The following is a 17276-nucleotide window of genomic DNA, read 5'->3' as shown; positions in this document are numbered from 1 at the left end:
CCACTAAGCGTTTTTCAAGATTTCCGGTATCCCCCTCCAACTCCCCCCAACGTCTGGGATCTGGTCAGGATTTGAAATAAGAGCTCTGTGACATGAGTTCCTTCGAAATATCAAATTTCATTAAGGTCCGGTCACCAGTTCAAAATTAAAAATACCTGTTTTCTATTTTTTCCGAATTAACACTCCCTCCCCCAACTCCCCCAAAGAGATTAGATTCAGCCCGGTTATGTCAATCACGTATCTAGGACTTGTGCTTATTCTTCCCACCAAGTTTCATCAAGATCTCTCCACTCTAAGCGTTTTCCAAGATTTCCCGTTTCCCCCTCCAACTCCCCCAATATCACCAGATATTGTCAGGATTGAAAATACGAGCTCTGAGACATGGGTTCCTTCTAAATATCGAAGTTCATTAAGATCCAATCGCCTAGTCGTAAGTCAAAAATGCCTTATTTTTTAGTTTTACCTGTCCCTCCAGCCCACTCCCCCCAGATGGTCGAATCGGAGAAAAAACTGTTACCAGGTCAATTTTTCCAGGTCCCTGGCAAACCCACCAATTTTCAACGTCTTTGCACGTCCAGAAGCACCGAACTCACTAAACCACTGGAAGTCCCCCCAACTCCCCCAGAGAGCAGATCCATTCCAACTATGTCAATCACGTACCTAGAACTTTTTCTTATTCTTCCCACCAAGATTCATCCCGATCTCTCCACTCTAAGCGTTTTCCAAAATTTCCGGTTTCCAAGATTTCTGTTTCGTCCCTCCAGCCCCCTCTGTCCCCGGATTCAAATCGAATTGAAAACAGAGCATCTGAGACATAAGATCTTTCTATATATCAAGTTTCATTAAGATCTCATCACCCATTCGTAAGATAAAGATACCTAAATTTTCAAGTTTTCCAAGATTTCTGGTCTCCCCCTCCAACCCACCCCCCGATGTCACCAGATCTAGTCGGGATTTAAAATAAGAGCTGTGAAGCACAAGATCCTTCTAAATATCAATTTCATCGAGATCTTATAACCCGTTCGTAAGTTACACATACATCATTTTTTCTAATTTTTCCCAATTTCACCTCCCCTCCCCTCAGCTCCCCCAAAGAGAGCGGATCCGATCCGGTTATATCAGTCACGTATCTCGGACTTGTGCTTATTCTTCCCACCAAGTTTCATCCTGATATCTCCACTCAAAGCGTTTTCCAAGATTACCACCCCCAACTCCCCCCAATGACACTGGATCCAGTCGGAATTTAAACTAAGAGATCCGAGTTACGAGTTCCTTCTAAATATGAAATTTCATTAAGTTCCGATCACTCCTTCGTAAGTTAAAAAAGCCTCGTTTTTTCTAATTTTTCAAAATTAATCATCCCCTCAACTCCCCCAAAGAGAGCGGATCCGTTCCGGTTATGTCACTCACGTATCTAGGACTTGTGCTCATTTTTCCCACCAAGTTTCATCCCGATCTCTCCACTCTAAGTGTTTTCCAATATTTTAGGTTTCCCCCTCCAACTCCCCCCACAATGTTACCGGGTCTGACCGGAATTTTAAAAAAAAAGTGATCCGAGACACAATATCCTTCTAAATATCAAAATTCATACAGATCCGATTACCCGTTCGTAAGTTAAAAATTCCTCATTCTAATTTTTCCGAATTAACCGTCGCCCCACTCGCCCCCAGATGGTCAAATCGGGAAAACGACTATTTCTAATTTAATCTGGTCTGGTCCCTGATATACCTGCCAAATTTCATCGTTCTAGCTTTTGTAGAAGTGCCTAAACTAGCAAAACCGGGACAGACAGACCGACAGAATTATCGATCGCTATGTCACTTGGTAAATACCAAGTGCCATAAAAACGGAATTTGCAATTTAAAAAGGGCATAGACTAGCTTATATAACGTATGAAATGAAAAAAAAATTTACAACGAATAAAGAAATAAAGCCACAAAACAAACAAAATTACAATAAAATGAAGCCAACCTTAAAAACTATAAATTTACTACAAATAAAGGTGGAGAGTTTCAAAACGATCCCAAATAATCATGAGTCTAGAGAGGCTTAATATGTCATATTAATGAATTAGAGAGGAAGATCCCAAACTTCAAAACGATCCCAAATAATCATGAGTCTAGAGAGGCTTAATATGTCATATTAATGAATTAGAGAGGAAGGGGGGACACTCAGGGCCCTTCCATTACGTACACAGAAAAACATTGCATGATTTAGACACCCACAAGAGAAGCGTGATAAACACTGCAATAAATGTATCTACCGATTTATCATCCTTGAAGATGGGTACCTGAACAAATATTACAGTTTCAATATATGACAATTCGTCATATCATGTCAGGTCATATTCTTTTCGTGTCTTATTCTTTCAGCTTTATGGCCACTTTTATTAAAACACTTAACCTAAAATTATGATCCGATACAATTTGGAGTCAAGTTGCATCGGATCCAATGCCATTATTACCTATTGGCCCTGGCCGCCTGGGGCGTCGAAGGGCACAGGAATGACAGTTGGAGCACTCTTTGATCTGTTTCATCTCTGAAAAAAGGGATTAGCAAAAGGTATTTGCCATTAAACGAGTCCTCCTCCTACTTATTAGGAAAATTCGTTCTACATGACAAGGAAAGGGGGGTACACGAGAGGCATATCGCTCTAAGCTAAGTTTACACGAGCTAGTAGCTATGATTAGTTACTTAAGATCTCTTCAATATCCTGAGATATTTACTCGCTGTATTTTACTTTAAGACCCACAAATTGTGGTTTCACCCTTATATTTGTAATTAGTGACTTCAGGACCCTTGAATTCGAGTTGGGAGTAAAACAAATATCAATTATTAAATTAATTAAATTAACCGTTTCAAATATTACGCGAATATTTGATAAGAAAATTTGATGGAACTTCCATGTTGTAACGTTGATATTAGGTCGATAATCAGCGATCTCAAAAGCCTCTCTATACGGATTGTGGTGGAAACTGGACAACATTCGTGAAAAATAGATGATGCGTACACCATTTTTTATTAGGCGACTCAAATTGTAGTTTTCGCCTTATAAAGCTTGTAAGGCTAATTAAATAAAGCTTATTATGTTTGATTTTCTTTTTCATTAAAGAGAGATCATCCTGATCTCTCCACTCAAAGTGTTTTCCAAGATTTCCGGCCCCCCAACACCGCCCAATGAAACTGGATCCAGTCTGGATTTATACTAAGAGATCTGAGTTACGAGTTCCTCCTAAAAGATCCAATCACTCCTTCGTAAGTTAAAAATACTTCATTTTTTCTAGTTCATTCTAGTTTTCTAGTTCATTTTTCTCTTCAATACCCTGAGATATTTACTCGCTGTATTTTACTTTAAGACAAACAAATTGTGGTTTCACCGTTATATTTGTAATTAGTGACTTCAAAACCCTTGAATTCGAGTTTGGAATAAAACAAATATCAATTATTAAATTAACCGTTTCAAATATTACGCGGACATTTGAGAATAAATTTTGATGAAACTTCCATGTTATAACATTGATATCAGGTCGATAATCAACGATCTCAAAAACCTTTCTATACAGATTGTGGTGGAAACTGGACAACATTCATGAAACACGGATGATGCGTACACCATTTCTTATTAAGAGACTCAAATTGTAGTTTTCATCTTATAAAGCTAGTAATGGTAATTAAATAAGGCTTATTATGTTAGATTTTCTTTTTCATTAAAGAGCCATTGGTGAAAATGTTCACATGCGTTAATTTATTTCTAATAATCTTTTGGAATTATGCTGGTCAGTTATGATGAAAAGCAGTGTGTTGTTCCTATGAACGACACTTTTTAGAGATATATTTAAGTGAGATATAATCTCACTTAAATTTTTTGCCACCAATGATTGCACCCACAGAATCTAGGGTAGTATTTAACATCTGGGGACCGTCTAAACAAGCCCCCCCCATAATTCTGAAAACTAATTAAATTTACCGGTAATTAATCACAAATTCTTACTTGTCCCATTACCAAAGGCTTAAAGCTTCGTTTTAAGTCCCCCCCTCCCCCAACGAACGAGCATGCAGTCGACGTTTTATATTCCCAGTACATTTTAAAATAGCTAACGACGAACGTTAAGATTTTGCAATGAGAGGCACTGATGACGTAGCGAAAGAAAGAGTATTGAAGACAAAGATCAATCACATAAGACAGGGTATTAGGCTTGTTGTGTTAACAATTAAATAAAAAAAAACTAATTTTTTTAGCTGAAAGTAAGGAGCGACATTAAAACTTAAAATGAACAGAAATTACTCCGTATATGAAATGAGTTGTCCCCTCCGCAATCCCTCGCTCTTTACGCTAAAGCTTTTAATTGTTTTAAAAAGTAGAATTGTGGCAAAGAGTCAAACTTTAGCGTAAAGAGCGAGGGATTGCAGAGGGGATAACTCATTTCATATACGGAGTAATTTCTGTTCGTTTTAAGTTTTAATGTCGCTCCTTACTTTCAGCTAAAAAAATTAGTTTTTTTTTTTAATTTAATTTCTGAACGTTTTGAATTAATGCATGTTTGGTTTTGGCTCTCCGCACATAAATTATTAAAATGAAATATGTATATTAATTCTTTTTTTGGCTAAATGGCTTTCTCTTAGTTTTGATCAGACGATTTTGAGAAATAAGGGGTGGAGAAGGAGGCCTAGTTGCCCTCCAATTTTTCGGTTACTTAAAAAGGCAACTAGAACTTTTAATTTTTAACGAACGTTTTTATTAGTAAAAAATATACATAACTTAAGAATTAACTTACGTAACAAACTTTCATAACCTTATATTTTTATTATGTATACGAGAGGGTTTGTACCCTCGGTAATACCTCGCTCTTTACACTAAATCGTAAGTTTTGTCCCAATTCCTTAAGAATGACCCCTGAATCAGAAAGGCCGTAGAATAAATAGTTGAAATTACTAAAAATACTTTAGCATAAAGAGCAAGGTATTTATCTCCTCCTAAATACCTCGCTCTTTATGCTAAAGTATTTTTAGAACCCCTCATATGCGTAATAATCTCTGTTCGTTTTAAGTTTCAATGCTACTTCTTCTTTTCATTTGAAAAAACGTTTTCATGTTTATTTTTCATTGTTTTCTTATAGTAATGCTAGAGAATCCTGCGCCCTTGTCATTGAATTTTCCTTCCCCCATGACAGATTCTTCCAAGGAAAGATCCTCCAACATAGCCCCCTTTCCTCAGCCCCACCCCCAAACAAAATAAAATCCCCCTGAAAACGTCTGTACACTTCCCAATAACCATTACTATATGTAAACACTGGTCAAAGTTTGTAACTTGCAGCCCCTCCCCCAGGGATTGTGGGGGAAAATACAAAATTCCACATTTTTGTAGATAGTAGCTTGAAACTTCTACAGTAGGGTTCTCTGAAAAGCTGAATCTGATGGTGTCATTTTCGTTAAGATCCTACGACTTTTAGGGGGTGTTTCCCCCTATTTTCCTAAATAAGGCAAATTTTCTCAGACTCGTAACTTTTGATGGGTAAGACTAAACTTGATGAAACTTATATATTTAAAATCAGCATTAAAATGCGATTCTTTTGATGTAGCTATTGATATCAAAATTCAATTTTTTAGAGTGTTGGTTACTATTGAGCTGGGTCGCTCCTTACTACAGTTCGTGACCACGAACTGTTTGATCATAGACAAATGAATTGGGAATCAGACCTTTGAAGTAATATTTTCTATTTTTTAGGGGGGATTCAGTTACCTTTTGGCTTTCAATTACTAGCGTGGCTTGTTTTTTGTCTTGTCTCTTCCTTTTCAGCAATTTGCTTTCTTCATTTGATTTCTTTTTTTCCTTTTTTTTTAATTCACTTGGGATATTTAGTCTTTTGTTATTATTAAATAAAAAAAACAAGTTTTTTGAAATGAAAGTAAGGAGCGACATTAAAACTTAAAACGAACAGAAATTACTCCGTATAAGAAATGGGCTTTTCCTCCTCGACACCCCGCTCCTTGCGCTAAAGTTTGATTCTTTCTCGCAACTCTACTTTTTAAAACAATAAAAAACTTTAGCGTAAAGAGCGGGGTGTCGAGGAGGAAAAGCCCCTTTCATATACGGAGTAATTTCTGTTCGTTTTAAGTTTTAATGTCGCTCCTTACTTTCATTTCAAAAAACTTGTTTTTTTATTTAATTTCTGAAAGTTTTTGAATTCATGCATGTCTGATTTTGGCTCTCCGTACATAAATTATTAAAATGAAATTTGCATATTAATTCTTTTTTTGGCTAAATGGCTTTCTCTTAGTTTTGATCAGACGATTTTGAGAAATAAGGGGTGGGGAAGGAGGCCTAGTTGCCCTCTAATTTTTCGGTTACTTAAAAAGGCAACTAGATCTTTTAATTTTTAACGAACGTTTTTATTAGTAAAAAATACACGTAACTTAAGAATTAACTTACGTAACAAACTTTTACATTCTTGTATTTTCGATTATATATATGAGGGGGTTGGTCCCCTCGTTAATACCTCGCTCTTCACACTAAATCTTGTTTTGTCCCAATTCTTTAAGAATGACCCCTGAATCAGAAAGGCCGTAGAATAAATAGTTGAAATTACTTTAAAAAAATTTAGCATAAAGAGCGAAGTATTTATCTCCTCCAAAATACCTCGCTCTTTATGCTAAAGTATTTTTAGAACCCCTCATATGCGTAATAATCTCTGTTCGTTTTAAATTTTAATGCTTCTCCTTACTTTCAATTGAAAAAACTTTTACATGTTTATATTTTCATTGTTTTTTTTTTTAATAGTAATGCTAGAAAATCCTGCGCCCTTTTCATTGAATTTCTCTTCCCCCACGAAATATTCCTCCAAAGAAAGATCCTCCCATATAGCCCCCTCCCCTGAACCCCACACCCAAACCAAAAAAATCCCCCTGATAACGTCGGTACACTTCCCAGTAACCATTACTGTATGTAATTAAATGAAAAAAACTAGTTTTTTTAACTGTAAGTAAGGAGTGACATTAAAACTTAAAACGAACAGAAATTACTCCGTATATGAAATGGGTTGTCCCCTCTTCAACGCCTCGCTCTTTACGCTAAAGTTCGAATCTTTGCCACAATTCTACTTTTTAAAACAATTTAAAGCTCTTCAACGCCTCGCTCTTTACGCTAAAGTTTGACTCTTTGCCACAATTCTACTTTTTAAAACAATTTAAAGCTTTAGCGTAAAGAGCGAGGCGTTAAAGAGGGGACAACCCATTTCATATACGGAGTAATTTCTGTTCGTTTTAAGTTTTAATGTCGCTCCTTACTTACAGTTAAAAAAACTAGTTTTTTTTTTCACTTAATTTCTGAACGTTTTTGAATTAATGCATATTTGATTTTGGCTCTCCACCATAGGACTTGTCCAATCTTATTGAATTTTTTGTATAGAATCAGATTAACAGATTATTAAAATGAAATTTGCATATTAATTCCTTTTTTGGCTAAATGGCTTTCTCTTAGTTTTGATCAGACGATTTTGAGAAATAAGGGGTGGGGAAGGAGGCCTAGTTGCCCTCCAATTTTTCGGTTACATAAAAAGGCAACTATAACTTTTAATTTTTAACTAACGTTTCTATTAGTAAAAAATATACGTAACTTAAGAATTAACTTACGTAACAAACTTTTATATTCTTATATTTTTATTATGTATATAAGGGGGTTTGTACCCTCGTTAATGCCTCGCTCTTTACACTAAATCGTGAGTTTTGTCTCAATTCTTTAAGAATGACCCCTGAATCAGAAGGGCCGTAGAATAAATAGTTGAAATTACTAAAAATACTTTAGCATATAAAGCGAGGTATTTATCTCCTCCTAAATATCTCGCTATTTATGCTAAAGTATATTTAGAGCCCCTCATATGCGCAATAATCTCTGTTCGTTTTAAGCTTCAATGCTATTCCTTACTTTCTCCTTAATTGAAAAAACTTTTTCATGTTGATTTTTTCATTGTTTTCTTATAGTAGTTTTAGAAAATCCTGCGCCCTTTTCATTGAATTTCTCTTCCCCCATGACATATTTCTCCAAGGAAAGATTTACCCACATAGCCCCCTCCCCTCAGCCCCACCCCCAAAACCAAAAAAATCCCCCTGAAAACGTCTCTACACTTCCCAATAACGATTATTATATGTAAACACTGGTCAAAGTTTGTAACTTGCAGCCCCTCCCCCAGGGACTGTGGGGGAGTAAGTCATTCCCAAAGACATAGTTAAGATGATTTTCGACTATGCGGAAAAAAATGGCTATCTCAAAATTTTGATCCGTTGACTTTGGAGAAAAAATGAGCGTGGGAGGGGGCCTAGGTGCCCTCCAATTTTTTTGGTCACTTAAAAAGGGCACTAGAAGTTTTTCATTTCCGTTAGAATGAGCCCTCTTGCGACATTCTAGGACCACTTGGTCGATACGATGACCCCTGGGGAAAAGAAAAAAAAAACAAACAAACAAACAAACAAATTAACACGCACCCGTGATTTGTCTTCTGGCAAAAAATACGAAATTCCACATTTTTGTAGATAGGAGCTTGAAATTTTTGCTATAGGGTTCTCTGATACGCCGAATGCGATGGTGTGATTTTCGTTAAGATTTTGTGACTTTTACGGGGTGTTCCCCCTATTTTCCAAAATAAAGTAAATTTTCTCAGGCTCGTAACTTTTGATGACAAAGACTAAAGTTGATGAAACTTATATATTTAAAATCAGCATGAAAATCTGATTCTTTTGATGTATATTTTAGCATCAAAATTCCGTTTTTTAGAGTTTTGTTTACTATTGAGCCGGGTCGCTCCTTACTACAGTTCGTTACCACGAACTGTTTGAACATTGGTCAAAGTTTGTAACTTGCAGCCCCTCCCCCAGGGACTGTGGGGGGTAAGTCATCCCAAAAGACATAGTTAAGATGGTTTTCGACTATGCGGAACAAAATGGCTATCTCAAAATGTTGATCCGTTGACTTTGGGAAAAAAATGAGCGTGGGAGGGGGCCTAGGTGCCCTCCAATTTTTTGGTCACTTAAAAAGGGCACTAGAAATTTTCATTTCCGTTAGAATGAGCCCTCTTGCAACACTCTAGGACCATTTGGTCGATACGATGACCCCTGGGAAAAAAAAAACAACAAAAAACAAATAAACACGCACCCATGATTTGTCTTGTGGCAAGAAATACGAAATTCCACATTTTTGTAGATTCGACCTTGAAATTTTTTCTTTAGGGTTCTCTGATACGCTGAATGCGATGGTGTGATTTTCGTTAAGTGATTTTCGTTAAGATGACTTTTAGGGGGTGTTACTCCCTATTCTCCAAAATAAGGCAAATTTTCTCAGGCTCGTAACTTTTGATGACAAAGACTAAATTTGATGAAACTTATATATTTAAAATCAGCATAAAAATCCGATTCCTTTGGTATATCTTTTAGCATCGAAATTCCGTTTTTTAGAGTTTCGTTTACTATTGAGCCGGGTCGCTCCTTACTACAGTTCGTTACCACGAACTGTTTGAAAAAACCCTATGAGTATCCTCGATGATATTGCAGATGACGCTGCAGTCTCGGACATGAGAGTAAACCCCTCTAATCTATGATAATGACAATGTGTTTCTTTAAAACCTCACACCTATAACCCCAGATATTTCTCTGTATTCCTTTAAATTACTAGGGGTTACAATTTCTACAATTTAAAGTGGGATGTCCGCGTTAAAGATATTGTCCATAAAGCGAATACGTCCATGTCTCTCCTTAAGCTCTTGAATAAATTTAACATCCCCCCATCCCATTCTTTACGGATTTATACTTCCTTTGTCCGCCCGAATCTTGAATATGCGTGTCCAGTTTGACATCCCCCGTGATGAACCAGAAAAAATGGAATCCATTCAAAAAAGAGCCCTGAGAATATTTTTTAAAGAAGATAAGGTACCATACTCGCTCCTTCTAAAAAAGGCCAAGCTGGAAACTCTTGAGCACAGGAGAGGAACGTTGTGCCTCTGTTTTGCACAAAATGCAATAATAGACCTTCGTACGGAAAACATTTTCCCCAAAGACACTCCCCATCCAGACACTGCCTGCCACGTACTGTTTCTGAACCCGTTCCTATATTGTCCCCATCCGTTGCTTAACCTCACGGTATTAAAAACCTTTGTCCCCTTCATTACTGATAAAATAAACCGCTAGTTTAACGTTCTGACATATTGCCGTTTCATTTTTTTCTTCTTTTTTTTTGACAAATGAATGGCTTTGCCTTTCTGATTTAGTTGTTTTTGACATTGTTTAGCCAGTTTTTTAGTTGTTGTGCTATTTTTATGATGTGTTTTTATTTTTATGGTTTTATGACTCTGGAATGCGAATTCGGTCCCTCGGGGCTTGTGATAGTTATTTTTTGAAATCAAATATCTTATCTTAACTTAGTAGCATCAAAGACGGCTTGGTGGAATCCTTGCCAAAATATCTGTTTTTCTTTCTAGTTCCATTTCACTGGTTGGCAATTTTCCCTGATTGAATTTGTTCTCGCAACTTCATACGATGAGAGGCAAAGCGATGACAGTTTTTGCCATAAGTATCAACATCTTGTCCAGCGACAGACACAAGAATGAAGAGGATTTTTGTAATGACACTTTGAACAAAAACAGAAAAAAATGTTGACAAAATGGCTTTGTAGTGAACTGGTTGGTTAGCTAATAATAAATTTGTGTCATTAGTCGAATAACTTAACTGTTGATTAATTTGACTACTTTATTAATTTGATAATTGATCGCTTAATAGGTATTTTTATTTAAATAGCCGTCTGTTTAATTAATTAATAATTATTTGTAGTAGTTGATTTGGTAAGGATTAATCTATCGAATTCTTTGTTAAGATTCGTAAGTAGGAGTGAACAATTAAAATCAGTAATTTTATTTATAGTGTCATTACCCATTCTTTTTTTTTTCACTATATTGGCATCACAAAAATAAAAATTTCCTGCAAGAATTCCTGTCACTTTTTTCTAAATACTTTTAAAATAATTAATCTTCAAAATAAACAGGATGAAATTTAAACACTCACGTTTTGTAGCGCCAATGTCTCTTCCAACAATGCCACTATTTCTTCATTGTGGCTGTCATCCTCTTTTGGCTTTAGGTCTGTCTGTGGCACTTCTTTAAAGAAGAAGAGACGTGAAATTTTAGTATAATAATAAAAAATAAGATACGGAAATATAGAAATAAAAATATGACAAAGTATCAAAATTCATATAATTCACCCAAAAAGAGATACATATGTGATTATGTCCAAATTACAAGGGCACATCTAACATTTTTTCATGCCAAAAATTGAGTTCTTTAGCCCTTTAATGAATTTTTAGTCACCAATAATACTTGGCATTACTGCATTACTGTATGTAAACACTGGTCAAAGTTTGTAACTTGCAGCCCCTCTCCCAAGGACTGTGGGGAAGTAAGTCATCCCCAAAGACATAGCTATTATGGTTTTCGACTATGCTGAACAAAAGGTTATCACAAAATTTTGATCCGTTGACTTTGGGAAAAAAAGAGCGTAGGATTGGGCCTAGGTACCTTCCAATTTTTTTGGTTACTTAAAAAGGGAACTAGAACTTTTCATTTACGTTAGAATGAGCACTCGTAAGACATCCTAGGACCACTTGGTCGATATGATGACCCCTGGAAAAAAAATAAAAATAAAAAAAAGAAAAAAATAAACACGCATCCGTGATCGGTCTTCTGGCAAAAAAATAGTTCCACATTTTTGTAGATAGGAGCTTGGAACTTTTACAATAGTGTTCTCTGATACCCTGAATGCGATGGTATGATTTTTGTTAAGATTCCATAGCTTTTAGAGGGTGTTCACCTCTATTTTTCGAAATAAGGCAAATTTTCTCAGACTCGTCACTTTTAATGAGTAGAACTAAATTTGATAAAACTTATATATATATATATATATATATATATATATATATATATATATATATATATATATATATATATATATATATATATATATATATATCTATATATATAAAAATAAGTTGTCTGTGTGTGGATCTGTGGATGGATCAGGTGACGTCATGTTTCGGAAACTGAAAAAACTAAAAAAAGGCAAAAACTACAAAAAAAACTAAAAACTAATAAAAAAAATAAAAAGGCTAAAAAACTAAAAAAAGGTAAAAAACTAAAAAAACTAAAAACTAAAAAAAAACTAAAAAAAGGAAAAAACTGAAAAATATAAGAGAAAAAGAAAACTAATAAAATTAAGAATGAAAAAAAAAAAAATAAAAAAGATAAAAACTAAAAAAAAAAAGTAAAAAGAAAAAACGAAAAAAAACTAAAAAAGCTAAAAAAAAAAAGGTAAAAACCAATAAAAAACTAAAAAGGAAAAAAACTAAAAAAAATTTTCATCTAAAAAACTAAAAAAAACTAAAAAAGGTAAGAACTAAAAAAGAAAAAAATAAATGACGACACTCAAAGAGAAAGCGACCGGGACAAAAGGAATGTTCGATTAGCAATCAACAAAGCACCGGGACACAGGGAGTATAAATGACGACCAGGACATAAGTAAAAAAAAAAACTAAAAAAACTAAAAAGAAGGTAAAAACTACAAAAAAACTAAAAAGAAAAAAAAACTAAAAACTAATAAAAAAACTAAAAAATCTAAAAATCTAAATAAACTAAAAAAGAAAAAAAAAGAAAAAAGGAAAAAAATAAAGGAGAAAAACAAAACTAAAAAACGAATGTATATACAGACTGGGACACCGGGATACAAATGACGACCGGGACACAGGGAATATAAATGACCATACATAAGCCATAATGACCAGGACATAAGTAAAAAATATAAATGACGACCGGGACACAGGGACACAACTACAACGGGGACGCCGGGGGGCACAGGGGGATATAAATGACGACCGGGACACCGGGACAGGGAATGGTCGATTAGCAATCACCATCAACAAAGCTCAAGGGCAATCATTAGAATCATGAGGTATAGATCTGAATACGGATTGTTTTCCCATGGACCATTATATGTTGCATGTTCAAGAGTCGGTAAACCTGACAATCTATTTATATGCACAGACAATGGGACAGCAAAGAAGGTTGTATATTCGCAAGTTTTACGTAGTTAAAAACATATATATAATATATCTATCTATATTCACAGGTGGGACATAGGGACACAACTACAATGGCGCGTAACTAATATGGCGCGTACGAAAAAAAACTAAAAAAGCTAAAAAAAAAGGTAAAAACCAATAAAAAACTAAAAAGGAAAAAAACTAAAAAAAATTTTCATCTAAAAAACTAAAAAAAACTAAAAAAGGTAAGAACTAAAAAAGAAAAAAATAAATGACGACACTCAAAGAGAAAGCGACCGGGACAAAAGGAATGTTCGATTAGCAATCAACAAAGCACCGGGACACAGGGAGTATAAATGACGACCAGGACATAAGTAAAAAAAAAACTAAAAAAACTAAAAAGAAGGTAAAAACTACAAAAAAACTAAAAAGAAAAAAAAACTAAAAACTAATAAAAAAACTAAAAAATCTAAAAATCTAAATAAACTAAAAAAGAAAAAAAAGAAAAAAGGAAAAAAATAAAGGAGAAAAACAAAACTAAAAAACGAATGTATATACAGACTGGGACACCGGGATACAAATGACGACCGGGACACAGGGAATATAAATGACCATACATAAGCCATAATGACCAGGACATAAGTAAAAAATATAAATGACGACCGGGACACAGGGACACAACTACAACGGGGACGCCGGGGGGCACAGGGGGATATAAATGACGACCGGGACACCGGGACAGGGAATGGTCGATTAGCAATCACCATCAACAAAGCTCAAGGGCAATCATTAGAATCATGAGGTATAGATCTGAATACGGATTGTTTTCCCATGGACCATTATATGTTGCATGTTCAAGAGTCGGTAAACCTGACAATCTATTTATATGCACAGACAATGGGACAGCAAAGAATGTTGTATATTCGCAAGTTTTACGTAGTTAAAAACATATATATAATATATCTATCTATATTCACAGGTGGGACATAAGGACACAACTACAATGGCGCGTAACTAATATGGCGCGTAACGACTTACGCGCGCGGGGGGGCTTGGGGGGGGGCGCGAAGCGCCCCCACCAACTAGGTGTTGGGGTGGCGCGAAGCGCCACCCCAACAGCTAGTATATATATATATATATATATATATATATATATATATATATATATATATATATATATATATATATATATATATATATATAACTTTTAGTATCGAAATTCCGTTTTCTAGAGTTTCGTTTACTATTGAGACAGGTCGCTCATTACTACAGTTCGTTACCACGAACTGTTTGATATACATTAGGAAATAGTAAACAGTATAAAAGGAAATGCTGAGAAATCTTGACCAAGGGGATGATCCCCGTGAGCTCCAAGCCGATCGGACAGTCAAGGTCAAGCATACATGCCCTTCCTACAAAAATCAATCTGTGAACAATGGGTCATTTAAACAATTTAGGCTCATTACCCCAGGAGATATGGGAGTTATGTAAAACCCAGGGGTATATTTATTGATCGTTTCAACTTTTCTTATAAAAATGGCACTCAAAATTGTGATGCACTACCAAGGAAGGAGGGATGTACAGGGGGGAGGGTGTACTCAAAGAAAAAAACGTGGGAAGGCGGCTGGTTGCCCTCCATTAACATTCAGCTCTTACAAACGAAACTAAAGCTTTCATTTCCGATCGATTGGGCATTCTCCTGCGTATCAAGGACAACTCCTTCCATGTGATGTGGCCAGAAAGAAAGCGAGTGGGAGACACATTTATTCATGATCTCATAGAAAACTTGAATGCCTGTTGGTTTTGGAACCTAAGCATGGCAGAGGTTTGCTCTCGATCCCTAGTTTATTCAGATTAAACTTCCCTCCGGAAACGGAATCCAGGCTACAATTGTCCTTTATACTTTGCAAATTTAAATTATGGTAGTCAAATTATTTCGAGGTTACAATTGACACCGTAACCAGAAAAATCATTGCCACACGTATTGCAAAGGACACGTCCCAACTCTGCGGCAGCAACAATCCCCCCAGTTAAACCGAGATATATTATAATTTGCCAAGCTTTGTAAGAGCAAAATTACTTCAGTTAATAATATAGAATTCTTCAGCAATTCGGTCATAACGAAAAGCACATCCAACTACATAAACCAATTAAAATCTTCCCGATACATCACACACCATACACCACACAAGACTAAATACAAAGTTAATTTATTTTCGACTAATCGGTTATTAGGTGTAGGATGGGCAGTTTTTGACAATGTTTTAGTGATTATGATAATATTTTGAAGTGGGTCTGTCAATTCCAATACAAGAGGGTGGTGTTTAATATTAACTACGCCCTGATGCACATACATTACGATTCATAATCACGATTTCAAGGCGTGGGGGGGGGGTTGAAAAAATACCAGATAAGTTAGTTGACGTTTATTCCTCTTCCACTTCAGAAAGAGGAGATTTCTCAATGAAATGGGGCAACAAGAGGGATAGGGGCAAAATACTCCGGATGCAGGACCCTTGGGGGGGGGGGCTGAAAATAAGTCAGATTTTAATTCTTCGATACGACATAAGGTTTACGATCAGTCAGTATAACAAATGACGGTACTTGGTAATCATACCGGAACACACTCAAGAATTACGCTTAGGTTAGACCTCAGAAAACCAGCTTCGTAGCCACAATGAAAAGTAATAATGTTGCCAATTTTCTAGCTCAAACAAAATTAGCTCCGGAAAACATTTCTTCAATTTTTTAACCTTGCCTTTTATCAACTTATGAGGTTCAAAATTCTGTGGAAGAATTATAGTAATAATCAGTAAGGGTGTTCAGTCGATTCTGACCCAAATTAAATAAAAAAACTAATTTTTTTAGCTGAAAGTAAGGAGCGACATTAAAACTTAAGACGAACAGAATTTACTCCGTATATGAAATGGGTTGTCCCCTCCGCAATCCCTCGCTCTTTACGCTAAAGCTTTTAATTGTTTTAAAAAGTAGAATTGTGGCAAAGAGTCAAACTTTAGCGTACAGAGCGAGGGATTGCAGAGGCGACAACCCATTTCATATACGAAGTTATTTCTGTTCGTTTTAAGTTTTAATGTCGCTCCTTACTTTCAGCTAAAAAAATTAGTTTTTTTTATTTAATTTCTGAACGTTTTTGAATTAATGCATGTTTGGTTTTGGCTCTCCGCACATGAATTATTAAAATGAAACTTGTATATTAATTCTTTTTTTGGCTAAATGGCTTTCTCTTAGTTTTGATCACACGTTTTGAGAAATAAGGGGTGGAGAAGGAGGTCTAGTTGCCCTCCAATTTTTTGATTACTTAAAAAGGCAACTAGAACTTTTAATTTTTAACGATCTTTTTTATTAGTAAAAAATATACGTAACTTAAGAATTAACTTACGTGACAAACTTTCATAATCTTATATTTTTATTATGTATACGAGGGGGTTTGTACCCTCGTTAACACCTCGCTCTTTACACTAAATCCTAAGTTTTGTCCCAATTCTTTAAGAATGACCCCTGAATCAGAAAGGCCGTAGAATAAATAGTTGAAATTACTAAAAATACTTTAACATAAAGAGCGAGGTATATATCTCCTCCTAAATACCTCACTCTTTATGCTAAAGTATTTTTAGAACCCCTCATATGCGTAATGATCTCTGTTCGTTTTAAGTTTCAATGCTACTCCTTCCTTTCATTTGAAAAAACGTTTTCATTTTTATTTTTCATTGTTTTCTTATAGTAATGCTAGAAAATCCTGCGCCCTTATCATTGAATTTTTCTTCCCCCATGACAGATTCCTCCAAGGAAAGATCGTCCAACATAGCCCCCTCCCTCAGCCCCACCCCCAAACAAAATAAAATCCCCCTGAAAAAGTCTGTACACTTCCCAATAACCATTACTATATGTAAACACTGGTCAAAGTTTGTAACTTACAGCCCCTCCCACAGGGATTGTGGGGGAATAAGTCATCCCCAAAGACATAGTTATTATGGTTTTCGACTATGCTAAACAAAATGGCTATCTCAAAATTTTGAACCGTTGACTTTGGGAAAAACATGAGCGTGGGAGGGGGCCTAGATGCCCTCCAATTCTTTCGTTCACTTAAAAAGGGCACTAGAACTTTTCATTTCCGTCAGAATAAGCCCTCTTGCGACATTCTAGGACCACTAGGTCGATACGATGACCCCTGGAAAAAGCGAAATCA

The 17276-nt window shown here is 35.6% G+C and overlaps 1 protein-coding gene across 1 annotated transcript in view; it reads right to left on the bottom strand.

Moving 5' to 3' along the window:
* The window catches only part of LOC136037791 (transforming acidic coiled-coil-containing protein 2-like), a 61263-nt gene extending 50129 nt beyond the window's left edge, over positions 1–11134 (bottom strand). The window contains exon 1 of the mRNA XM_065720623.1: positions 11044–11134. The gene's annotated coding sequence lies outside the window, so the exon portion shown is untranslated. The remainder of the gene's footprint in view (positions 1–11043) is intronic.
* Positions 11135–17276: the final 6142 nt, after the last annotated feature.

Source organism: Artemia franciscana, chromosome 17 (assembly GCF_032884065.1).
Source record: "Artemia franciscana chromosome 17, ASM3288406v1, whole genome shotgun sequence".
Classification (NCBI taxonomy): Eukaryota; Metazoa; Arthropoda; class Branchiopoda; order Anostraca; family Artemiidae; genus Artemia; species Artemia franciscana.
Note: the sequence above shows the minus strand (reverse complement) of the source record. Positions and strands in the feature narration are given on the sequence as shown.